The following is a 26,328-nucleotide window of genomic DNA, read 5'->3' on the forward strand; positions in this document are numbered from 1 at the left end:
GAACACGCGCTGGCAACTAAAACGCAAATAGGAAAAAACATATTGCGTGCACTGAACGATAAGAAATGCCACTGAAAATTCAACTGCTGGCAAAGGCCTATTAAAACTTGAAGGAAATTTTTAAGCTCATTTTAGAAAACAGGCAAGAAACAGAAAACATCGATTAAAAAGGGCTGTGAGATTAGGAAACAATGGCCGGACATGAAAGCTGGGAAAAACTGCGCAGCAATTCGAACGGCGAACGAACAAACATGGCGCGCACAGAAATCATGTATGCAGAGAGAAGAAAATCGTGACACATTGTTACACAGCCTAATATCGATATTCTCATTTATCAAAGACCCTTGTTTTTTAAATATATCGTACCGCCCAGTTATCACGCTCCCCAAGTTTAAACAATCCCTGTTGAGAGGGCACACAGTGCGTTTAATGAAATTAAAACATCACAATGATGCATTTTTCTCCATCAGGCGAGGAAAATGAGATGTTTTTTGAAAAATTAAGATATTAGTAAGTTTCGCAATCGGTGTACACAATTTTGGTTGCAAGGGCACCAATAAAGCCTTTTTAAGCCTATCAGCCTAAAAAATACTTGATGCCGGCAACACTCAAAATCGGTTTTTTCAATTTCGTGCTATAAACTCGGTAATTGCAATGCAGGGCCTGTTGTGTGGCTTTACTACGATAATCATTTATAATTTCTTGTCCTTTTCCCGCAATCTCTTTACTTCTGTTAGTGCCACAGGTGCTCCTCTTTCGCGTCTCCTCTATTGAATGGCCACCGGATTTGATCTGAGTCGCATAACGTGAGCACAAGCTCTCGGAGGGGGGTGATTTTTAGCAACACGGACTAGATCTTGTCGCATTCTGAATGTACTGAACGTGGCAGTCCTCCTTGATCGAAAAGAAGCGGTACTTAAATTCTTAAGAAGGTGTCTGCATTTCATTCCCCCTCCTATTCTGTTCAGTGAAGGGGGTCTTTAGGGAAACCTAAAACTTGGCAGCAGGGCGCGGTCGTAATGCTCTTCAGAAACCTGTTCTTGTGCTTTTGCTACTCGGCTATCCCAACTTTTCTTTCGGACGTCCCAGCTATGCTTCATATGAAAAATGCAGTTTGCCAGCAAGCGAGAAGGCTATTAAGACACATAGGCCCTTCAGTACCACAAAATGTTGCGTTTTTCCTTACAGGTTGTTGCTAAAGCGATTGTCTTGTAAAATCGCGGATTGCAAAATTTCTGGAACTTTTTATGTAGTTGTACGAGCAAGCATTTGCATTAAACAAATGCGCTGTGGTAATCCAAGACACATGGTAGCATGCGCTGAACTGTTTTAAAAAATATGGCGGGCACGATTTCACATCTTTTCGGCACCTTCTTCGTCCACTAAGATTCAGTTTTTTTTTTGCCGCTGCTTAGGACAAGATGAGATAGCGTTATTGTAGTCTATGTCAAGTGGAGCGGCAATGCAGGAAAATACTCAACTAGTATATTCCCCTTTATAAAGTTAGCAAGAGTTCAGGAAGAAAATGACGTGCTTTGTTACACTCGCTCCTATCGATTGAGTACAGTATTTCTTTCAACCCGTGCGTTTGCCAACATTAGAGGACCACGAATGGCAGTCGAGTTTTTTGCAGTTTGATCGAAAAGAGATTTTGTGATTTATGTTGTGCTTGGTGGCACAGGTGGGACAAAAAATTTTATTTCCCTTGGAATTTCTAAAATACTTTTTTCTCTTTAATTGAGGGTGTGATCACCGTAAAACTTTATTTTATTCTAAACACCATACAACTCATGATTGACAGTTATTGTGGTCACTTTTGAGAACAGCTTCCGTTGTAAACGGCTGTCCGTGCCACTCATTTGCCAAGAAAGGCTTACGCCTTAATATTGTGCGAAAGCACGGTTTTACTCTGAGTGATACAACAGCCGAACACCTCAAAGCGCGATTGAGGTGTCCATTGACACGAGGGGGCAGGGCGAGTTATGCGTCCTTACTGTCCTCAAAATGAACGGGGTCTAATGATTGCGCTGGTTTTGTGAAAAGGAAAGGCGCACAACTGTTCGCGCCGCAGATGAAAGTAGAAGACGCTGCTCTGCAATGCACAGTGGGATCGTGTGGTGCAGTTTAACAGGAAGCCTGTTGGGTCGTACGTAAAGCATTTGTTTACTCAGCGGGATTTATTTAAATCTAATAAACTTTGTTTATTGCATGCACCTGTCACGCTAAAACATTACTTAGACCCGAGGCGCTGCTGAAGCGGACTAACACACACCAACCTGTGCGGTGGTTTTCTTTGCTATAGGAAATTATGAGAATGGTTTTGCCAACCGATGCCATCTTTATTCCATTGAAGGTCATCATACTCATTACACAAACTGAAATTTCCCACACCAAACCAGACAGTCTCTATATTTTCTAGCATTGATTAGGAAGCACACACAGCAGGCAGACGCGCAGGAATGTTCGCTATAGTTTGTAGAGCGCATGACCCAAAACAGGAATCTGCGTCGTCAATATTCCTGGCGTTGTTTCTCCTTAAATACGATACCAGGTATGATTTCAATAAGGATGAAAGATTCGTCTTTAGGCGAAGGTTTCAAAAGTCACGTGTAATAGACGTTCATGGCTGAAATGCACACAAAAATGCAAGATATTTAGTGGCAAAGGTTGGGTGTCATTTACGAGCTGCGGTGTTTTCCTGCTTTTGTTGACATGTTTTGTCCAGTCTCCAAAGTACTACTTGTGCACTCGTACTCTGTTTTGCGACTATAGTCCGAGCTAAGAAAGCTTTGAGATGTAGGGCGCAAACAATGCGGGCATTTGATTTGCACGACGGGAGACAGCGTCTTCCGTAAATATTGTTTTCCCATTTCCTATCCGAAGGGCACAACTGGAGAAATGCTTACCGAGAGGAAGCGCACACTCTCCGCAGGAAATAGTAATTACAATACTTCACGTCAAACTTGTTTTCACTCTGTGAATGTATACGGAAAACAAATGTATATTGTTCACTCAACTTGTGTAGATATTTTTAAACGTACGTTTGGTTGGTCTTTAGCAGCCGATAATAAAAAAAGGAGGAAGAGGAGGAGAAAAAACTTAATTAAAGTGAATGGGAGGTGGGCGATCTTATGGTTGGGGCCCTCATTCCTGGGCTCTACTGGCTTGAGCTGCCCCGCGGACTTTTGTTTTATGAAGGCCCGTTGGTCTTCCAGGTTATCGCTGGTCAGCAGCGCCTCCCACCGCTCAAAAGACGTGTTTTCCGTCTGTAGAGTGTTTGGTTTGGCCCCACGTCCCCACAAAATCTGGAAGAGCGTAGGGCGGGCCTGGCACCAGTGGCAGGTGTCGGAGATGTATGAGATGTAGGGTGTATGAGATGCAGTCTATGGAGGTTTGGAAATGTGTTCCTCTGTATCTGCCGCTAAGTGACGGCATCTAGGGTTTCTGATTTCCTATGAGGTGGAGGGAGGTGCCGATAGTCGAAAAAGAGAGACCCATAAACAGGATACAGTTTTGTCTGGCTTTGTGACAGTGATGAAAGAATTTTTATTTTTTTTTTCAAAAATTTCGTAATAGCCACAAGACCTTCCTGGAAAGTATGCAGTACAGGTGGTGCAGTGCCCCAATTTCTGTAGGAACCATACTTTTTATTGTGGCGTCCATGGTGGATCACGCCTCTCTATGCAACACGAAACTGCCTCGTAAGTAATGTTTTAAATAGCTGCTATATACATGCATATATAAGGGTGTATTATATTTCATGAAAAGGCGTGTGCATCGTGTAAAATGATGTCTCATTGTTTGATTGCCTGCAAGAAAGTGGTTCCCCAATTAGAGTGCAAAAATAGGTGCCTAATGATGTCATAGAATCGATGAATAAACTGCATACTACTATGTACCGCTAAGCAATAAGAAAACAGCAAGCCCTCCTAAACTTTTGGTTTAATCTTAGTATACACCATATTTTTCTACTCAAGGTTCGAGGGAATGCTTCTATAAATATTTTGTTTGCAGAAACGCGACCGTTGAAAGCTTAGTTTAGAGCTCCTTCAAAGATGTGTATATACTGAAGCGAATATTATGTGTCACGCGGTTAGTTGATATATATGGTTTATTTACATCAATGAGAAAACGTGCCCTGAATTAATGCATGCTGCGAAGCTCTGCTCAGAGTAGCACACAAGGGCGAAAGTAAAAGAATCATATGCAGCAAGAGACCTCAAATGATTACCAACCACTCAAAATTTACTGCCGTAGAGGTTATGCTAGAGTGTAGAGAAATAAGTTAAAAATTTAAATTTGGTAGCATCACGATCTCTCACAAAATAGAGATCTACCATTTGCATGGAGCCGGCAACCATGAGCAAGAGAAAACCACTGAGGACGCCGAAAAAGCTGCTGTAAATTATAAACACAACGCGGCCCGCGTTACAAAAGAAAACGTGGCAACAGAGGGAGTGCTGCTAGGGATGGCGAACGCAAATTGGTATTTGTTCTGTTACCATAAATCAAAAGCATCACTACTGTTCTTTAACTATCGATGTAAGTAATAACCTGCCTATATTTTGTATCTTGCACTGTCGCGCTTTTCGTTGTGTACCGCAATCAGTGCTTAAAAGAAGAAAAATTAATGAGACTTCTTTAGACACCTTCAAATCCGTTTCAGGGCCGACTGAGTGGTCTGAGGTCACATGATAAAGATGCAACATCTTTCTTTACTCGATTATAGAGTTATTACCGATCTCTATTATCATCATCATCATCATAATCATCTTTTATTGGCCCTTAAGGACCCCTGGAAGGGGCATTACACAAGGAGGGGGGGGGGGGGGCGGAACATCGAAAACAACAAAGTAGTTCACTGTCCAACATTGACACAATCAGTGATCAGCAGGATATATGCAAGACCTTTAAATAAGCATTAACAAAATATAAAAACAGCAACAGTAAAGAAAAAACAGAGGCAAACAGAAGCAGGCAAGAAATTTTCCACATCATGTTTTCAAATGGGATGTCAGCAACTGCCGAAACTTATATGGATCGCGTTCTATTACAATATGGTCTGGTAATGAATTCCATTCTTCAATGGCAAGAGGCAGGAATGACTTGTTGAATGCGTTTCAAGAGCCGTGCAGACGTAGAATGCTCATGGAGTTGAAAAGGCGGCGTGATGTTCGGAAAGGTGGAAGCAGAAGAGAATCCCGAAGCGAAGGAAAACAGAAGTATAGCTTATGAAATAATGACAAACGGGCGATTTTCCGTCTATGCGTCGGAGGCTCCATGTCAAGCGATAATTTTATATTGGTAACACTGGAGTAGGTGTCGTAATTGGAGGAAATATATCGGGCTGCACGGTTTTGAATGGCTTCTAGGCTATCGATTAGGTAAGCCTGATGTGGATTCCAAATTGGGGCGCCAAATTCTAGTTTGGTTCGGACGAAAGTATTGTAAGCTAGACTGCGAATAGAGGGAGGGGAGAAACTGAGGTGCCGTCTGATGAACCCAAGTGATTTCGATGCATCAGCTGCAATCTTCGTGATGTGCTCGGACCAAGAGAGCTTGCTGGTGATGTGAATTCCAGGGTAACGGTATGATTCAACTTGGGAAAGGGTGGTTGAGTACAACGAATATGCGTCCCAGTGAAGCCTACTGCCAAAGAACAGAATTACTTAAACAGCCGCTCTTCTGTCTTACTGTCCGATAACATTGTCCTCATCATATTCCTTTGAATAAGCTCACTGCGTTCTTCTCAGTTAAAATTCACCCCATTTTGTTAGCCGCCCCATTTCTACCAGTGAAATGAGCGGCGGTAAGTTACCCTGCCATACAGTATACTTCTGTCTCAAGGCATAATGCCAAGCTGCCAATCATGATCTGAGAGTATCAGCCAAAAGCTCTTCATCCTAGTCATATTCTACTAGTTATTAAACCATTGAGGTCTGGACCTGCTGTCCCAACTCGGACTCAGTAGCTTGGATTGGTAACCACTTCTGGAGTTTCGATGGCGTTCGTATCTACTATCAGCTGCTGGAGGGAATGTGATTGATCTTATGTTATTCTCTGGCCGCACATTTTATATGGAAGAGCAAAGTGGTGAATAGTATGATCGTTATGAAACTATTTCTTGATGCAACTTTCCATAACATTACAGCAACAGCTCTTAATACCAGCGTTTTACTTTGCACTCTCACTACAGCAGTGGGGCCGCGCCTCTTCCATGCAAAATCCCTATTTGGTGAAGTCATGCGACTATGCAAGAAGGAAATCCTTGCACATGCTAAGAATATTCCACCCGAAAAACTCCGGAAGGTATGTGTCTCGGCGACAATTCTCTTATGCGAAAAATTACTTCAAAGTGTATTGCCGCTCAAAAATCTCCCAGTACCATTACAAATGCCTATTCAATCATTGGTGCGAAATACATGTCTGGAATGCCATTATCTCTAACTGCTTGTGTATTCCATATACTGAGCGATCACAAGCGCAGAATCTTAGAGATGGCTCTGGTGCACCTTCTCGCGTACGATGGCACTCTGGAAGAAACTGCTTCGATATATATGTGCGCCTCGTAGCACCTTCGTGATCCACGTGTGGGGCGCGCATCACCGGGGATTACGTGACTGCACTTACCAACCGCGGTTATGAGATGGCGAAACAGGTAGACTTTAGGCGTTCATCACAAGATGGGTCCGTTCTACAGCTCTCGCTCTGAAAAAAGACTGAACAATGAATGGACCCTCATTACTGTCACGCTCTTCACAAAACGTAATGAGCGCGATGTAGGACGGGGGATATTGGACGAATATTAACTAAAATTGAACTGCACTAATAAACTTCGCTCACTGCTCACATGTGATTGTACAAGCAGCTTGTATGCCTGGATACAATATGTGAAATTATTTTGATGTCCATAAATATATACTCAGAAATATTTTAATATTTTTCAAGAAAAGTTCCGAACATATTGTTTCAGCAATGGCTGTATAAACTGCGCGTTGTTCTTGGCGAAATGTGGGCTGTCTTCATATTTCAATGTCTAAATCTTACCTGCTTACTAGAGATTTATTTCTCGCAGTTCTCGCAAAGTTAGATTTGTTTAAAATATAACTTTAAGCTAAACTGATTCCTTTTACTTTAAACATTGACTAGAGATTATAGGTATATGTTTCAAATATCACCGGTTAATCCCTTCACGGAGGCGTTGTTTCAGAACTGCTACCGACTTCGTCTTTTAGCAGCCGTGCTTCCATCTCCCAGCTAATAAATAAAATGCCTTCAACGAGCACTGCTGGACATAAACGCGGCATACAAGAAAAAAGCTGGGCTTCTCATAAGGCAGAAATGACAGTCGTCTCATCGCAAACCTGATTCGTCCTAGTCCGCGAAGTGCGTAATTGTCTATTGTTTGTCAAAGAAGTGTTCTGAAATGCAGAAACAATTGTGCTTTCAAAGTCGCCATTTAAAGTTCCATAGCGTGAAAGCTATTTTGAATTACATTACGCGAATAATCTTGAAATCTATTTGAAATCGTTTTTCATGGATCCTTTTGAATTCCTTCGCTCCTTGCAGCCGAGAGAGGCCAGAAAATTTGTCGATTATATAATGCTGTGGGCTGTGCTTTCTCCTGATGTATTACAAAATGGGCCTGGTGTGACTTACTGGCATAGGAAACGAGGTTTCTGGTGTCCTCAGTCTATTCGGGAAGCAGAAAGGAGGTCTGAGGTTTTGTGCGCTTTTAAATCTACGGTGCTTGAAGGGCACAGAGACTGAGGCCAATTTCACACTAAGAGTACCTGTTTGCAGAGAGTTGAATAATATTTAACGGAAGCAATTTCTGCAAACTTGAATGTATAGATCATGAAAAAAGTCTTCATAAATTTTTGTCTTTAAAACTAGAAACAGCTACGGCAATTGTGGCTAATTGAAGTCGGACGCTCTAGAAATATAGAATAGCTGTGACTGGGAGTGCTTTTAATTACCTATATATGAATTGTGACACCTAAGCGCTGTTTAGATCTAAGTGCCTCGGAAATTGAACATATCGAACAAATTAAATCACCACATTCATAACAGTGCCACCATTAATGTACCGAAGCACCTCTGATTTATGGCGACGTTCAAGTGATAAGAGTCGAGCTCATTTCGGCATTATTTTCTGTTTGCTGATCACAGAAATCGCGTGAAGTAATTTGCCATTCACCTCCATCAAAACGCTGCCACCGCTCCGGACAGTATTTGCACCTCTACTTTGCACCTCTCAGCGCTGAAGCTACTGAGACTTTGGAGGAGAGGCGTCATTTCTACAAAAGAAAGCCCTACCTGGCACGCCGACAATACACTTGAAAGCTAAAGTTGGATAGGCCTCGCACTGCCTACTGCAATCGAGAGTTCGTAACAATGCGTCTTTAATCGCTCCTGTCGATAAAAACTTGCTTCAAAAGCTAGAGAGTACTCTATTGGCATAAACATGCCGAGCGCGACCGCTAAGGTTGCTGCATTTGCTGTATCCAATGGTTGATTATCATCATCAGCGACTAAGTGGGCGGCAGCTCTCACTTCACTCGGGTTAACGTTCTACAACCAGTGGACTGATAATAATGGGTTAATAATAATAATAATAATTGTTTTTTTTTGGGAAAAGAAATGGCGCAGTATCTGTCTCATATATCGTTGGACTGAGTGAAACTCGGTTTTTTTTATCACATCCGAAAATAGTTTATGCAGCAGGCAAAACAAAGTGTTTACCGATATAGGAAGAAATATTTGTTATACGTGTACTAAACAATCCCGGAGACTGCCGTGACCACAACGCCTACCTGCAATAAAAATTTACCCTCCTCGAAAGAAAAGTATCGAAGTAGGAAAACCAATCGAAGTTATACATTTACACAACCGAATCAACCAACCACACCTCGCGAGGCAATTTTTTTTACATTAAGCGGCTTTAAGAATCATTTATTGAGATATGATCCTACCCACAATCGCAACGATCAGTTCTGACAACCTCCTGGCAAGTGATATATAAGGAATCAAACTTTCCACGTTTATAGAGCTTAAGTACAAGTATGAATAAAAAAATAGACGATACCTGATGCTGATTTTTTTTCTTCCGAACCATACAAAAGCAACAAAGCAAGAAGCCATTCCTTACAACGGTGCATATTCGACAGACCAAAGTGTAAGGAGATGAGTGGAGAAGTTCCAAATTATACTTAAGTATACAGAAGTTGTTCACAACACTGAGAGACCGAAAGCCCTAAACCCGCCATATCTTTAAAAAAAGGTGACAACATTCGACCTTTGTCGACCACCCCGCAGTGGAGAGAGAGAAAGATGACTGGAGAGAGAGAAAGATGAATGGAAAGGCAGGAGGTTGACCAGCTGACGCCCACTATGGTAGCCAGCACGTGGGAAGGGGGAGGGAGTGATAGAAAGAAAATAGAGGAAAGGATTTTGGATTGGAAAACATTTATTGTCAGCATTAGCTCTATGTGGGTGCTTTACTAGATGGCCTCGAGCCGGTGGTTCTCGGCGACATTGTGAGCCCACTCAGTGGCCCGGACTTGTGTCAACGGGTCTCAGCTGGCCAGTATAGCCTCCCACCGCTCTAGAGAAGGGACTAGTAGCAGATAGCGCGTGTGGCGGCGCCTTTTCGCACCCCATTGAATGTGATCGTATCCGGCTATCTCGCCCCAGTCTTTGCAAGTTGGATTGCATTGTGTTGGGTACATCTGAGCTAGTTCTGACGGGCTAAAGAAGAATCGCGTCTGGAGCCGACGCCACGTTACCTCCTGCATTTTGTCGAGCTTCTTGTCTGCTGGCGGATATATCCTCCTTTCCAGTTTAAAGTGATTAGTGTAGTCGTGAAAGGACATGAATGCATCTCCCGTGAAATTGGGGGACTCAACCTGGCTCACTGCTCGGCTGACATAACCTCGAGCTATACTGTGAGCCAACTGGTTTCCCTGTTCCTCGATTGTGCCGGCACCCATATTAGTACCACCTCTCTTTGATTCCAGTCTTTATGCCTTAGGATTCGTTATGTCTCTTTGGAGATCATACCCGTCGCGAAATTGTTTATAGCGATTTTGGAGTCGCTAATTATGGTGACATCTTTGGTGTTGACCATTGCCATGGCGATAGCCACCTCCTCCGCTGTCTCCGAGTTCTTTGTTTTAACCGAACCGGCCATTATTGTTCCTCCCGAGTCGTTCACGCCCACGACCAAAAATGAGTCGCCTTCCTCGTATTCCGCCGCGTCTACTGTAGGCAGCGTATTCCAAGCCTTCTAACTTGGCTTCAAGAGCCTTTGTTCTTGCTCACCTCCTGCGATCGTGAAAAGCAGGGTGCATGTTTTTTGGAAGCGGTTTAATAGTGAGTGAGTTCCTCACTTCAATCGCTAGTTTTGCCTGCGCGTTTTATTCCGGGATTCTATCACGTAACCCTAAATTGGCCAGGATCTTTCATCCCGTATGTGTGGCAGTGAGCCGTCTTAATTGTGTGATTAGATGTGCCTCGCACCGTTCCGCGATGGTGTTGTAGATCCCAAGTTTAAGAAGCCTTTCCGTAGGGGTGCCATGGGGTAGTCCCAGGGCTGCTTTATATGGCTGTCTTATGATCCCTTCTATTTTGTTCCTTTCCGCCTGTCCTAGCTTGAGATAGTGGGTGACGTATGTTATTCTGCTTATAACAAAAGCCTGAACCATTCGGCACAGATCGTTCTCTATGACTCCTCATCTTTTGTTGGCTATTCGGCTTATCGGCCTGGTTTTCAAGTTAATTGTCGACTTAAGCCTATTTATTTTCTCTGTGTTCTTTCTATTGCCCTGGACTATCAGTCCCAAGACCGTGATTTTGTCCACTCTGGCTACCGGGGACTCATTGACTTCTAACAGCATGTCTTCTGCGTTGGTATCGCGTTTGCTAGCCCCCCCCCCCCTCCCCCCCCCCCCCCCGATCACCAGAAGTTAGAATTTGCGTGGCGAGCATTTTAACCCTGCCCATTCCGCGTATTCCTCGACCAATATCTATCGCCTGTTGTAGATTTTTTTCTATTTCAGCATCATTGCCTCTGTGCGTTCATATTGTGATATCGTCTGCATATAGCATGTGTTTTATTGCTTTCATAGTCTTGAATAGTGGTGGCAGGTTCTTTAAAACTAAGTTAAATAAGAAAGGGACAGCACTGAGCCCTGCGGGGTGGCCTTGTCTCCTAGCTTAAAGTTTTCCGACCTAATGTCTCCTAAATTTATATCTGCTGTTCTTTCGGTTAGAAAGTCTGTAACGTATTCGTAGGTTCTCTTACCAGGGGCAAAATCCGCCAGATTAGTTAGTATGGCGTTATGTTTGACGTTGTCAAAGGTTTTTCATAGATCGAGGCCCAGTATAGGTTTTGTGGCCCCTTTTTTTGGGGGGGGGGGGCTATTTTGTCTGTTTTGAGCTCGAGCATTACGTCCTGCGTAGACAACTTGCTACTAAATCCTAGCATGGTTTTGGAAAATACTTCTTTTTCCCCTGCGTACTCCTTAAGTCTGCTTAGTACTACATGCTCCATCAGCTTCCCCAAGCACGACGTTAGCAATATCGGCCTGAGGTTTCTCACTTCAAGTTTCTTGCCGGGGTTGGATATAAACACTACTTTATCATGTTTCCATTCTCAAGGTAGAGTGTCTTGTTTCCATATCTCGTTTAGGAAGTCTGTGAGTGCCGTGACGGATACTAGATCTAGATTCCTCAACATTTTGTTGGTTACTCCATCTGCACCCGCCGCCGACGTGGTTCTTAGTTGACACGTTGCTCTCCATACCTCCGCTATCGAGATGTCCCTATCTAGCTCTGCATTCTCTGCTCCTCGGTATGTAAGAGAAGAGCCCCCTTTGTCTCTGTTCAGGTATCTTTTTCTCAATATATCTATTAGGTCTTCGGCCGTGCCCTGGTATTTGTGAACCAATCTTTTCAGCTGCCCTTGTGCCGCTGTCTTAGCTTGTCCTGGGCCTATCAAGTGGCGAAGAGGTTGCCACGTATTCTTGCACCCTAGCTTCCCATTCATTTTATCGCAAATCTGTCCCCAGTGCTGACTCTGAAATTTGTTCGCGTACTCTTCCATCTGTCGTTCGAGTGTCGATATTCTCTGCTTTAGCTTTCTATCGTGCCTCTGCTTTTTTACCCTCTTCATGAGGATCTCGTGGGATTCCCACATATGGGCCGACCTCGAGTCTTTATATAACTATTTCCGCTGGTTGGGGTCTCTCTAGTGTGTCTGTTTACATCTCTTTTGAGTATCTCGACCCATAGATTTAGATCCGTGATTTCCCTCGGAGCGGTTCTGTCCCTGAGTTTTCTAAGAGCATCTCAGTCTGTCAGCTTCGTTTTGTGCAGCTTTCCCTTCAGCGACGTGGTTTGTGCTTAAATCTCTATGATATAGTGATCACTACCCAAGGTGTGTCCCGTGATTGACCACTTCTCTCCCTATAGGTCTTTGCCTAGCGTCAAGTCTGGCGACGTGTTTACTCTGACGCTGTTGCCTATCCTTGTGGGGTCTTGCGGGTTGTATAGTATTGTGAGTCTTAAGTGTTTGATTTCAGTCCATAGTTTGTTTCCCTTGGGGGATGCCCTCCTATATCCCCATGCCGGGTGGAGGGCGTTGAATCTACCCGTGATAATTTGTCCTTTCTGATTAGCTAGTCTTATGGCTTTACGTAAGAGATCCGGCAGCCCTGTCCCGCGGGTTCTGGGTGAGTTGTACGTATTCAGAATAAAGAGGCTGTTGTCCGCTTTTGTGTTCGGGATTAGTCCTATCATCACGTAGTCTTCGCTTGTATTTTCAAGTTTATGTTGTATTGCAGACAGATTGTAAACAGAAACTCGTGTTTTGTGACTGCTGCAAAGGTGGATTTTCGACCACATTCGGCTGTTGCGTGTTACCGTTAATAAGTTTCCTGATCTCCGCCATTTCCTTCTTTATGTTATCGAGCTCTTTGTCTCTCTTAGCGAGCTGCTCTACCAGTTCCTTCTCCCGAGCGGTTTCCCAAATGGAGGTCTTACCTGGCCAGCCCACCGTTTTACCCGTGTCTCTGCTCTTGCTTGAACCTCTTCCTTTGCTCGAGCTTCTGCCGCTGCACGGACCCGAGCTGCTGCCTCCGTCCCCGGTCTCCGGTAGTGGTGCAAGGAGCTCGGTCTGCTTCTTCCCCGGTAGCCTTGGCGGTTCCCGCTGTCATCCCTAGTCCTCAATCTTGGTTGGTGGTCGTAGTCATGTTTCCCCAGGTCATTCTTGGGTCTGCAGGTTACTTTCTTGACCAGCCTGTACTTGCAATTCTGACTGCAGGTGTTGTGCGCCCCCTCGCATACAATGCATTTCGCTTGCATGTCGGTAGTTCTCCCTCTGTTGGGTCCGGGTGCTCTTCGCCGCATCTGCGGCAACGCTTTAGCCGTGGCTTGTAGCACACATTCGTCCTGTGTCCCGTCTTTCTGCAAGTGTAGCAGGTCTCTACCCGCTCTCGGTACGGGTAGACGGGTGATCCCCAGTAGAAGACTTGTCTGGGGGGGAGCTTTTTCTCTCCGAAGGTGATCAAAATAGATCTCGACCTTCCGATTTTTCGAGCGTTGTGCCCGGCGATGTTTGGGTTGCGCTAAATGAAGCCTTGACGGACTTCTTCCGGGGTTCTGATGTCGTAGGCGTTGTATACCACGCCCTTAATGGCGTCGTCGGGAGCCGCGACGTAGGGCGCCATATCGAGGGTCTTTTACCCGATAACTATCGCCTTGATCCTCACGTAAGTGCTTGCGCGTTGACGATTCGGTGTGCTGATTGTGTAGGTGTTGCTACCAGAGTTGATTCTTGAAATGTCTTCGTCCTGGACGTCTCCCTAGTAGGTTCGCGGCCACGCACATGGTAGTAGTTCAAATTCCAGCCTCTGGGCCTGAAGGTTATTTTATAGTCGCTCTCCGGGAGCTTCGGCATGGGTGCCCTCTTGCGGATGTTCGCGTCCTGCCTGTTTTTCTGATTGTTAGTAGATTTCTTGCCCCCGGCGCCGTGCTCGCCGGCCTTCCCTTTGTCCGCGGGTTTTTGCCCTCTTTTTCTCTCATGCGGTCGTGCATGCCGAGAACAGTCTCCACTCACTGTTCTCGGATTCCGAGGGGTCCAGTTAGTGTCCGTCGACGACGTTTTTCATCGTGGTGGTCTCGGGGTCAGCCCATATGCCGGCTCCCGTCGATGCAGGGTTGTTGGGGGGAAAGGAAATGGCGCAGTATCTGTCTCATATATCGTTGGACACCTGAACTGCGCCGTAAGGGAAGGGTAAAGGAGGGAGAAAGATGAAAGGAAGAGAGAGGTGCCGTAGAGGAAGCCTACGCTAAATCAGGGCGTTAGGCCTATCTAGCTTCCACATGTTCGAAAAGTGAAAGGTTCGATAAAATGCAAAATAGCCCACCGATTGGCCAAACTCCGGTGTCCTCTTGCACGGAGTGACGAAACCGGAACCTTTCGTGGTGTTTTTCGGCACGCAGGCCCAAGTTGAATGCGAAAAACAGCTTCTTAGCGGGAGCGCATGCGACGCACATCTTCACCGCCTGGCTTCGTCGTCGTCTCCCGAGGAAAGGAAGATTACTTCTTCACCTGTCCGCAGGCCATTACTGACAAGGTACACAGGGCACACCCTCAAAGTTTATAACCTTGAACTCAGTCCTGAATCCTTTAGGAACTTGAAAAGCACCTTGACAGGTGTCCTCTACTTTGAAGGTTTAGGTCAAGATTCGGTAAACAGACAAGCTTCTCTAAGTAGACAAGCGGCGGAGCGTTGCAGCCAGGAGGACACGCTCAAGCTCACACAAACGGCAGTCACGAAGTAGGTACTTGATTTTCCATTGCACCCAGAGATCTCACACGCAGGAGAGTCTTCCATCGCGAATAAGTTGGAGTAGGCATTTGTAAACGCTAGTTACAGCCACGGGCGACACAGCAGTGTAACATCGCAGCGGCAGAGGCCTAACGGAGTATTCAGTTGAAATAAGGGGTCGAGGTGGTGCAAACGCCATGCCGAGTTTCGTGGGGATGAACATCACGCTAAAATCTCATTTCGGCCAAGTACTCCTATATGTCCTGCTGCGTCGGGTCTCTTTAATGGTATTGCGACAATGTTAGCACTGCCGTAGGCTGATTAAGCTGGCGCGTCAGCTGCGTCGTGTGACAGGATTGATGTAATGACCCTCATGCAGTGCCTGGTGTTGAAGATGACTTGTCTCGGCTACCAATTGCTCGTAATGGCCATGGCGTAAAGCAGAGTTAAGACATTGTAGGACAGCTCCTGAGTCGAAGAACACAGCCATATGTGGTTTGTTTGTGATCTGATATACTGTACTGCCGCATGAAGAGCGGCCATTTCTGACCTGGAGAAGGTTGTCCGATGCGGAGTTAGCTGGTTAATACTGGCTTGTCGTAGAGGAATGACCACGGCGCAAGCTAAAGTTGTAGTTGTGCTTTCACTGTATTCGGTGTGGACTAGACAGAGTCTGAACTCTTTAAGGGCTGGCGTCGATAAGTTTGATTTTTTGTGCTATCCCAGGAGTTGTAAAGCGCACACATGACTCCCGCAGACACCATAGCGCCGAGGAAGGGCGTGCAGCCGGGGGGAATTTTGATGAGATGGCCGACTGGTGGGCTGCTATTACCACTGAAAACGCTGCGTCTGGTCTCTGTACTGCCACTGACACAAGGTGGGGCTGGGGAATCCTTGTTAGATGACGTATGTGGACACGCCGGGTGCAAAGACGAAAGGGGGTAGTGTTTGGCGATAGCTGGGGAATCCTTGTTAGATGACGTATGTGGACACGCCGGGTGCAAAGACGAAAGGGGGTAGTGTTTGGCGATAGCAATGGTTACAAGTGTTGATGCTCTGCGAGGGAGACCCAGCCATGTGCGAAGAATCTGCCCTTGTACAGTCTGGAGGCCACGTATATTCGCATTGAGTTTGTTCGACAGCAAGAGTGTACTACACGTCTTAAATACCAAGAGTGCTCTGTGCAACTGCAGAACTGACAGAATCGACGAGCCCCATGATTTTGTGCCAAGTAATCTGAATAGGGGAGCAGTAGATACTAGCTCTTTCTGTAAAAAGGTGCAACGCGGGCTCCATGCTGACTTTTTAGTGTTTTTTTATTAAAATAATAGTAAAAAGGAAGGAAGAGATTTTTGCTAGCCCCAGCATCTGCCGTCGATACTGAAGCACCTGAGCTGGGGTAGCAGAAATAAACGATAGCAGGCAGAATGGAGAAATTAAATGAAAGAGGTGAGGGGACAGGAAGAGAGGATAGGGGGAGAAGTAAAATATACAAACTATTGACACAGTAAGAAATGCGTCCAGGTTGTGCACGGGTTTAGTTCATTTTAGAGGAATTAAAACACGCGCCCACAGCAATGTGTTGGCTACAACTGGAGTGGGGCGTCCAGTTATTAATCCTTGCAGGTAGAACTCGCGGAGCGGTCGGTCACTGCGTGTAACTACCTGGCGGAGAACAGGCGGAACGTCAAGCCTGTGTGTTCGAGGAATGCACAGAGGCTCACTAAAGTTCGCTCACGTGTGCGCCCACTGCCCTGCGACCACAATAGCGTCTTGATGGAGTCTGGTAGTATGCCCTGCACCCTGTAGGCCGCGAGCATATCGCGACGAGCATCGCCGAACGCGGCACAGTAAAGGATCAAGTGTTCTAGTGTTTTCACTGCACCGCATCCATCACACACACCACTCGTCGCGATTCCGTGACGCACCCGTCGTTCCCCGGGCCACACGCAGCGAATGCGAGCGCGGAGGTTCATTACACGTTGTGACCGTGTAAGTGCGCGACAGCCGATGATACTGTCGATGCGCTCACCTCCTGCGATGCGTGGGTCGGGGTGGAGCTTTCGGAGATGGTCGATGGTCGTGGATGGCCGCACGCATGTCCTTCAGCGGAAGGGGCAGATCGCTGGCAGGTAGGTGGTGTGCAGCGGTCGCGAAGTCGTCAGCTTCTTAGTTGCCGGCGATGGCGCAGTGACCGGGCACCCACTGTGCACGCCCGGCACATCCTCTCTGTGCGAGCCGCTCGATTAGCGAGCGAATTTCCCGCACTAGTGGCGTGCCGCGGCTGTTAGATTGCAGGCGGCTGAGGGCGGTGCGGGAGTCACACAGCAGAGCACTCCTGGACGGCGGAGGGCCGAGGGTGAGCGGGTGAGCAGCAGGTCCAGCTCGAGCCGGATCCCCATCAACTCCGCCGTGGTGGAGGAGCCCAGGAAGGTTGCGTGTTGCTGGCTGTGCAGTCGCAGGGAGGGGATGGTAGCCGCCGCTGCAAGGGAGCAGCTGTCGCGGGCCACTGAGCCGTCGGTGTACACGAGATGGTCCTGGAGCTCCTCGTGTATGACGGCTGTGGCCAGCTACTGCTCAGCACAGAGGGGGTGCTCCGCTTTCCCGCGATGCCGACGATCTCTCGCTGTACCTCCGAGGCAGCAGGCCAGGGCGCGCAACAGCCGTTGGGGGGTGGGCCTTGTGTCAATTGCTCATACTCGAGCAGCGCCGCGCCCATTCGTGAGCGCGGGTGCGAGCGCATACGCTGCAACAGCAAGCCGCCGCCCGGTGCGCGGTGAAGCCGGTCGATGTGATTCAGTGCCCTGCGCGCTGCATGGAGCTCAAGTGGCCACGCTCCTGTTTCGGCCAACGTTGCGGCGCACTGCGAGCTTTTGGGCAGGCCTAGGCACACGCGCAGGGACTTGCGGTGCTGGGGCTCGAGTTTCTTCCAGCACGGCTTGCGCACCGTGACGAGCGGCAGCGCATAGAGCACCGCCCCCAAGCTGCGGCATTGTATAGACGCAGCGCGGCTTGCTGGGAGATGCCTTGGCCTTGAGCGGTGAGCTTTTGCACGATGATGGCCCCAAAACGATGAGGAGTAGAATAGTGGGGATAGTATGGCCGTTAATAGTGAGCGGATATAGTCCCACATTTGCGCGTTAATGCCACTAAAGCGTACTTCTCGGCTGAAACACTCAACCTCGCTCACGGAGATAGGAGGAAGTTATGATTGCTGTCTGCCCTCTGAAGTCTTGCTCGCACCTGGAGATGCGTCACAGGGGAGGCCCAAGTGCAGATGTAGTGGGCATACTTAGAGAAATGGACGCTATTTGATAGGTTCTCTGGGAGTGCTATAAGTTTAAGATGAAACAAAGGGCTGAGGACTCTGCCCTGGGGCACGCCCTGGTAGGTGTAATGCGCCGGTGTCAAGCAGTCTTCACATGCTAAAAATGACCTTTTGGTCAGACACTTTTGTATCCTCCTAAACATCCTACCACCGATTTCAACAGCCTCTAAGGCATCAAGGATAGCCTGACCTGCTATATTATGGCAAGCACCTTTGACATCAGGAAAAAGTGCCACCCACACGCCCTTCTGGCGTTTCTGTTGCTGACTGTCGACACAAGATTAATGACGTTGTCTATAGTAAAGCCACCCCGCTGAAAACCCGCCATAACCATTAGGATACACCTCATAATGCCCAGAATCAATTTTTTCATGATTTTCATCATGCAACTGGAAAAAGCTATTGGGCTGAATGATGCAAGGTTGAACCGGAATTTCCATGGATTGACTAGTGGTATCACACAAGGTTTCCACTGAGGAGGACCAACACCGTCTTGCCACGAATGGTTGTAAAGGTTGAGTATAGCTCTATTCGCGTGTATGGCAGCGCAGCATATGCAAAGCCGTCTGGCCTGGTGAAGGCGAACGCTTACTTTGAGGAAAGACGGAATCGAGTTCCTCACGATCAAAGATAACATCAATTGCTGTATCACGTGATGCAGGATGAACACGCTGGAAATTTGAGAATCTATCAGAGAACTGCTATCATATGGTTCTAGGAATGTAATGAACACACCTACACCCATCATATGCACTATATCGTCGGCACTGAATCTTTTTGTCGTAAATGTTGATGTAGTGGTTTTGAAACCTGGCACGAATTCTTGCGACATAAGGAACCATATTCCAGTTTTCTTGGTTTATAATGCTGGTTTGGCAGGAAGAACGTCGTCGAACACAACGATTCAGTTTCCAATGCATTACAGCCAATGGATTTGACGTGTTTAGACGTGCCTTTATGAATAAATATTGGTCATCTTTATTGAGAGAAGCAAAATACATCGAGGCTTATAATGCTTTGATTGAAAGTTTTGTGCTCATTTATGCCGAATATTTTCCGATGAAAACAAACAGGTCTTAATAAAAAAAGAGAAAACCATGGGTTACCTTTGAACATTTAAGATTCATCAAAGCAAAGAACCGCCTCTATCACTCATTTTTATGAACGCGCTCTGAAATATCGTTAAAAGAATTAAGAAAATTGCGAAATAAAATAACGGTGAACTCAAGCGGGCAAAGTGCGCATACTACGAACACTTGTTTGCAGATATTGCTTCTCTGCGCCCCGACAAATCCTGGAAAGTGAGAAATAATGTTCTAGTTCGAGAAAGCAAAAAGTGTATGCCAGATTCTTTGACGCTGAATGACGATGTATTACATAGCAAAGCGCTTACGGACTATATAAACTATCTGGCTGTAAACATAGCCGTTCGAAAAAATTATCTTCCTGACGCATTAGACTTTAGGAGCATCGTTAACAAGACCATTTTTCTGTACCCAACAGATCAGTTCGGAGTACATAGCAATTCTTTGAGCTTGAGCAATAGTAAAGCTTTAGATATAGATAACTTACAGATTTAAGCAGTCAAATACGTTTACCACTTATCACTACGATACTTACACATATTTTTATTCTCATTTTGGATTCGGGCACTTTTCTAGAAGCAATGAAAAAGGCCAAAGCCTCTGTCATCTTCAAAGGCGGTGACCGAAACTCCACCAAAAATAATCGACCGATATGAGTGCTTCCAGTTTTTTCAAAGGGCATAGAAAAGGTAATTTTCTCTCGCATAAATAAGTTCCTCGAAGATAGAAACATTATCACGAATTCACAGTTTGGCTTTCGGGAAGACAGATCAAGGGAGACAGCTGTGTTAAATTTAAAAGAAATTATTATATAAAATATTGAAAATCAGATGCTTACACTTGCGATATTTATAAATTACAATAAGGTTTTCGACTCCCTCTGCACAAAATTCTTCTCACTAGGTTGCAGGCTTAAGGAATTCGTGGAAACTGCTTAACGCTTTTGAAATCTCACCTGCAGGAAAGGCAACAGTGCATACATTTAACGGGTAACGTGTCGTCATTCATGCCCATTTCATGTGGTGTTGCACAGAGGATTGTATTAGGTCCTCTTTTATTTAATTTATATCTGAACGATCCAGTAAACATAAATAACACATTTAAGTTCATTATGTATGCCGACGATAGCACAATGCTAATCTGTGGTTAAAATATTCAAAATGTGATAATAAAATGTAATATCAGATGCTTGAACGGTCGTCTGCTTAGTCAAAGCTTAATCGAATAAAGGTAGGTAACTCATCTAAGACAAAAAGCTGTTATGTTTCATTCTAAAAATAAGCCAGTATTAGCAGCGAAGCCATTATGCTGGAAGATCAAGTAGTTGATATTGTCGGTCGTCATAAAATTCTCCGACTTCATTTTTATTCAACATTAGGCTTTGACGTGCACATAAATAACAATTCCACAAAACTTTCTTCAATCGCTGATGTAGTATCACGCTGTCCTAGGTTCCTTCCATTATCAGTCAGGCTTCAAATATATCATGCCCTCTTTAACTCTCACTTAACACATTGTTCTTTAGTTAGGAGCCCAACGACGAGTTATAATTCAAACAAGCCTGGAGTTATTGAGATGAAGACTGTCCGTTGCATCGCAAATATTACACCTATGTCATCTTGTAAAGGATCTTTTTTCTCCCTTAACATTACTACCATAGAAAACATATACTACTTCGTTTATTACAGGCAGCCTGCTACTCCTTTTTACAACTAAAAAGCACTATAGCTTTGTTGGCGTCTTTAAAGCAGCGCATTACAAACTCAAACATAAACACTAGAAACACAGACAAATGGGCGATCCCGCGGCCCCGCCGCGGTGGCTCAGTGGTTAGGGCGCCCGACTACTGATCCGGAGTTCCCGGGTTCGAACCCGACCGCGGCGGCTGCGTTTTTATGGAGGAAAAACGCTAAGGCGCCCGTGTGCTGTGCGATGTCAGTGCACGTTAAAGATCCCCAGGTGGTCGAAATTATTCCGGAGCCCTCCACTACGGCACCTATTCTTCCTTTCTTCTTTCACTCCCTCCTTTATCCCTTCCCTTACGGCGTGGTTCAGGTGTCCAAAGATATATGAGACAGATACTGCGCCATTTCCTTTCCTCAAAAACCAATTATTACTATTATTATTATTATTATTATTATTATTATCCCGCGCTTTCGCATTCTCTATAAACATCAGTCCTTGACCCATAACCTTCCTGTTGCGCTCAACAAATACTATTCTATTCATGAATACAGACTCAAGCAGCTGCATTTCTAACTTTCGAATATATGATTTCTACTTCTATTTTTCTTCTGTTAGTGAACTTTCATATTAAATTGCACATTGATGTTATTAGTCTTTTGTTGCTGTTTTGCTTTGTGTGAGATCTCTTTTTGTGATATGCATCATCTATGCTAAATGATGTGTGTATGATATGAAAATAGTGTACATAAATTTCGTTTGTGAACTTTTTGGATGAATGTCTACTTTTTGGAAACACACGTTATTGCCAAGTATTGGGTCTCCTGGGCCTAGTCAAGCTCACAGATTTTAGCTCAGGAGACCTTTCCAATTTCTGCAAAAATAAACTATGTATGTATGTATGTATGTATGTATGTATGTATGTATGTATGTATGTATGTATGTATGTATGTATGTATGTATGTATGTATGTATGTATGTATGTACGTATGTACGTATGTACGTACATACGTATGTATGTATGTATGTATGTATGTATGTATGTATGTATGTATGTATGTATGTATGTATGTATGTATGTATGTATGTATGTATGTATGTATAATTGCACCCATAATTGCCCTGCTGTAGTCGGTTGCTACATCAATCTGGTGACGGCCTTGGTGTAGAGTTAACGCATAGAAAGACTTTGCTGTTGAAGCGTTCGAAGCCCCTGCCCCGTCCGCCAAAAGAGGCAGATGGGCTTTTTAGGCTCCAGTGACCGACGGTACATCCGGCGCTGGTCCGCCAGCGTGTCCATTTGTCGCTTCATTTTTCTCTGCACACATCGCGCTTCTCTTAGGTCCCTTAAGCATTTTTTTCGTCAACAGCGTCTTTCTGCACGGTGCTGAATAGCATGTAGGTGGCCTAATTCTTTGAAAGTCAGTGCGCCTTCTAGCGTCTAGCGTGCGCCAGCTAGCGTCTATCAGCCTTCATTGCAGGTGCTATAATGTCCTCCCAACTAGAAGTGAGGGCTGCTTTGCACACCTCTTCCATAAGTGTTTTTAAAGCCGTGCAATCGATGTGCGCGTGTTTAGCTGAAACGCATGCCCCAAGGCCTGGAATCTTGACATAGGTGGGAATGCGGTCACTCCCGTGGGTCTCCACATCACAAAACCAGTGGATAGGCCGGTGCAGAAACCGCGAAACTAGCGACAGCTCCAGGCAACTGCTACTGGACCTGGCTGGTAGGTACGTCGGGCTGCCGTCATTTATTACGTAAAGTTCACTATGCGAAGAAAATAAGGCCCGATTCCTTCCTCTGGCATTTACTTTAGGACTTCCCCACAGCTATGGTGGGCGTTGAAATCGGCGCTGATAATCTAAGGAGGCCCGGTTGCCTCCATGATGACCTCAAGTTACACGAACAGTTGAACAGTTGAGAACAGTTGAACGAACAGTTGAGAGAAGGGGGAGACATTCGCTGCAATCAATGTGAAATCTATGGTTCCTTTTTGAACGCGAAACGCGCGCACCGATTGTCCTTGTGGGGTTGAACTCGGCAGAAAACGTAGACCATGTAAATGCGGATGAACACCGTAACTTTGCTGCGCTGCCCGCATGGGAGGAGGAGGAGTTCGCAGAAGGGCTCGTACTCAGAAAGTCTGATTGCTTCGAATACCTTAGGCTCAGAGATGACCAATATCGGTGAGTGGTCTTTCAAGACATTATGCCGGAAACTCGACATTCGTGAATTTAAGCTTCCTGCGTTCCACTAAGAGCGTAGCGCCTCTGATTTCTTCACAAAACGTGGCAAGCTAACCACCCATTGTACCCTAAAGACCTGGAACTAACCGAACCAGGGAGTGCAGCACCAGTAAGGCGCTTTGAGAGGTTGGGGACTGCAGGCCCTGCAGCAGTAGAAAACCCACCAAGGAAACATTCCTCCCGACGAGTACTAAAAGAAGTGTGCAAAAGCAAGCGATATACTCTCACCAGATCCACGGGGCCAAATTTGCGAGAACAAGTACTAGACAGCATTTAAGGAGAGACCGTACCCCTGTACAAAAATCATGTATATCATAATGAGGTTGTAAACAATTAAGAAAAACTGTCACCTAGCCATCAGTTTTGCCAGTGAGGAGCAAACGACAAACAGCCACGCGGACAAAGAGATATCTAGCAATAGTGACGTCGATGGCGGGATTTCGACGAACGGTCGTTAACTGTAGACAACTGCAAAGAAAGCTGAAGAAACAAACACTCTAACAACAAGTAATTTCTTGCGAAAACGACAGCGAAACCAAGACGTTCAAAGTAGTGACGATGATGGCCGGATTGATACTGATGAGATTTCGGACTTGATGCAGGAAAAGGTATTAAGAATGCTAATGAATCAATATAAAATAAGGAGCTTCCAAAGAATATTATGGAGGGCTTAAAAGCAGTCCAATTAAGGCAATGCTCAAGATGCGAACCGCTCAGGGAGAAACACCGAACATTAGATGTGTGGATATTACGGAACTGAGGAGGAGTGAATTAAACAGGAAGTCCTGAACCGAAAACCGAAGAAAGTGTAAACCCAGATGGAACCGAGGTCTTCAAGAGAAGAGAGTAATAGCAGTTTACATATAGTGGTTATGATAGAAACAGAATTACCAGCGATTAAGCCAAGAACAATGATTTCGAAGCAAGCAATGAAGAGGGAAATACCCATCTAAGGGACTATGCAGAGACCGACAAAAATATTGACCATGAAACAAAAAATGATAGCCTGTAAACGGTGACACTAATCAAGGCAGAACAATTAAGAATAAAACAAATAAAAAATTGAGCCAGGACTTGATGACAGAGATAGGTCAGAAACGCTGACGGGATGGGCAGGAGCGCCCTAAATAAGATGAAAAAGATCCACCGAATAATAATGAAGGGCCTCATGCTTATCTCAGCTGTCTCCAATGTAGATGAAGTAATTTACAAGTACTGGGGCAGCATAAGCAAGGACATTTTCAAGCTTTAACCATAGATACGAGAAATCTTCATTGAGCACCCCTTCAAGGAAGAGCAGTTAGAATAATTAAAGAATGCAGTGTCGAAAAGAACGTTTCTGCAGGGGTAGCAGAAACCCTATCACGCTAAAATAAAAAAAGCTATACAAGACCAAATTTCCTGATACTTTAAAGAATAAATTATAGCTTGCGTAAAAGAAGAAAAACTCACCAACAGAAATATAAACACTAAATAACACCACAATTACACTAGAGAAAGGGCCACTGGTCGTTCTTTATACCAGTCCCGAAGCCTTGCTTGAGAAAATAGCGGTGGGTACAAGGGCTAGAATTCTGTTCCAGTGACTGTGTTGCAAAAAGAAATTCGCTCTCGTTTGCTGTGCGGTATCAGTAAACGTTACAGATCGTCATGTGTTCGAAATTATCCTAGAGCTCTCCACTATGACACCTTTCTGGCTTCGTTCACTCCAACTTTCCTGCATTTCTTCAAGGCGCGGTTGAGGTGTCCGGTCAGAAGCGAGACAGTTACTACGCCTATCATTTTCTCAAGGTCACTTATATATTTCGAGCTGTATGTGAAGCATATGCGTTCATTTTATCTTTACATTTTTCAAAAGTATTTTTTCGCTGCGCCGTACAAATGCATGGAAGAGGGCGAACCCGATGACATGCAACAGGGAATGCGCTTGAGTCACTAGACTCACAGAAACCCATTTGTTCTTAATATGAATCTCCTAATCTTTTTTTCTTCATATATTTTTGTTAACAACGACTTCGGGCATCTGTAATATGCCATGGATGTCTTTGCCAGTTACCCGTCGTGGGTATGCGCCTTTTATTCCTAGGGGAAATACAGAACACATTTGGAGAAGATCTCAGAAACGAGCTTTCTCAGGAGACGAAAGATATGGCCCACAGCCATCAGCATCAGCATCAGCCAGATTACGCACACTGCAGGTCAAAGGCCTCTCCAATATCTTTCCAAATAATGCGGTCCTGTTCCAATTGTCGCCACTGTATGCCCCAAGCTTCCTGAAATGATATGCCCATCCAACATTCTGTCGTCCTTGCTATGCTTGCTTTTACTTGAAATTTAGTCAGTTACAATCAATTTCTATCGTATATCCTGCTTGCCCATTCCAGTTCTGACTTTTCGCGTTGACTCTGACTAGGCAGTCATTAACTCGCGCATGTTACTATACCCACTGTAGTCTCTTCGTGCCTCCTCTGAATCAATTTCTTTCCATCGCTCACTGCGTTGTCCTCAATTAAAGTTAAACCGTTTTCGTTAACTTCCGCTTTTCTGCCCCTCTGCGACGAATGCTGGTAAACAGCCTTTAATGATATGCGAGTACCTCTCGAATGCCTTCTCCCCCATTCTTATTCCTCTATATATTTAAGTCTCAACATTCGCGTCTGCTTTCACGACTTGCCCTAGGTTTATGTATTTGTTATGACTTCCGGCGCCTCGCTGCCTATCCGAAAATGCTCTTACGTTCCAAGATTGTTCACCATAACTTTAGTTTTCTGCATTATAACTTTAGCACCCACCGTTCTACTTTGCCTGTATAGGCTATTGATCATACTTTGCAATTCGTCCTCTTAGTTACTTAGCAAGGTACTTTCATCAGCGAATAGGAAATTTCAATATAACTTTAGACAGCTATAATGAGATTGCTACCTGGTAAAAAGTAATTATCAGTGCGCACAAGATAACAGCTATTTCAGACGGCATTACCGTTCTCTATATCAGACACGCCAACGTTGCAAAATAAAATTTTTTAAACATTGATAATATGGCGGCATTTTATTCGTGGCCACTTTTGTAACCATATATGAAGTGACAGTTGGAATCTTTAGTCTATGAAGTATAAAAGGTCACGGCTTACTATGATAACTGCCCCCTGTCG

At 45.1% G+C, this 26,328-nt stretch overlaps 1 long non-coding RNA gene across 1 annotated transcript in view; it reads left to right on the forward strand.

Annotated features, from left to right (window-relative positions):
• The first annotated feature begins 3,581 nt into the window (after nucleotides 1-3,581).
• LOC144104946 (uncharacterized) overlaps nucleotides 3,582-26,328 on the forward strand; it is a 29,023-nt gene continuing 6,276 nt past the window's right edge. Inside the window, exons 1-2 of the long non-coding RNA XR_013308663.1 lie at nucleotides 3,582-3,701; nucleotides 6,197-6,309. This is a non-coding gene — a long non-coding RNA (uncharacterized LOC144104946). The remainder of the gene's footprint in view (nucleotides 3,702-6,196; nucleotides 6,310-26,328) is intronic.

Source organism: Amblyomma americanum, chromosome 9 (genome assembly GCF_052857255.1).
Source record: "Amblyomma americanum isolate KBUSLIRL-KWMA chromosome 9, ASM5285725v1, whole genome shotgun sequence".
Lineage (NCBI taxonomy): Eukaryota > Metazoa > Arthropoda > Arachnida > Ixodida > Ixodidae > Amblyomma > Amblyomma americanum.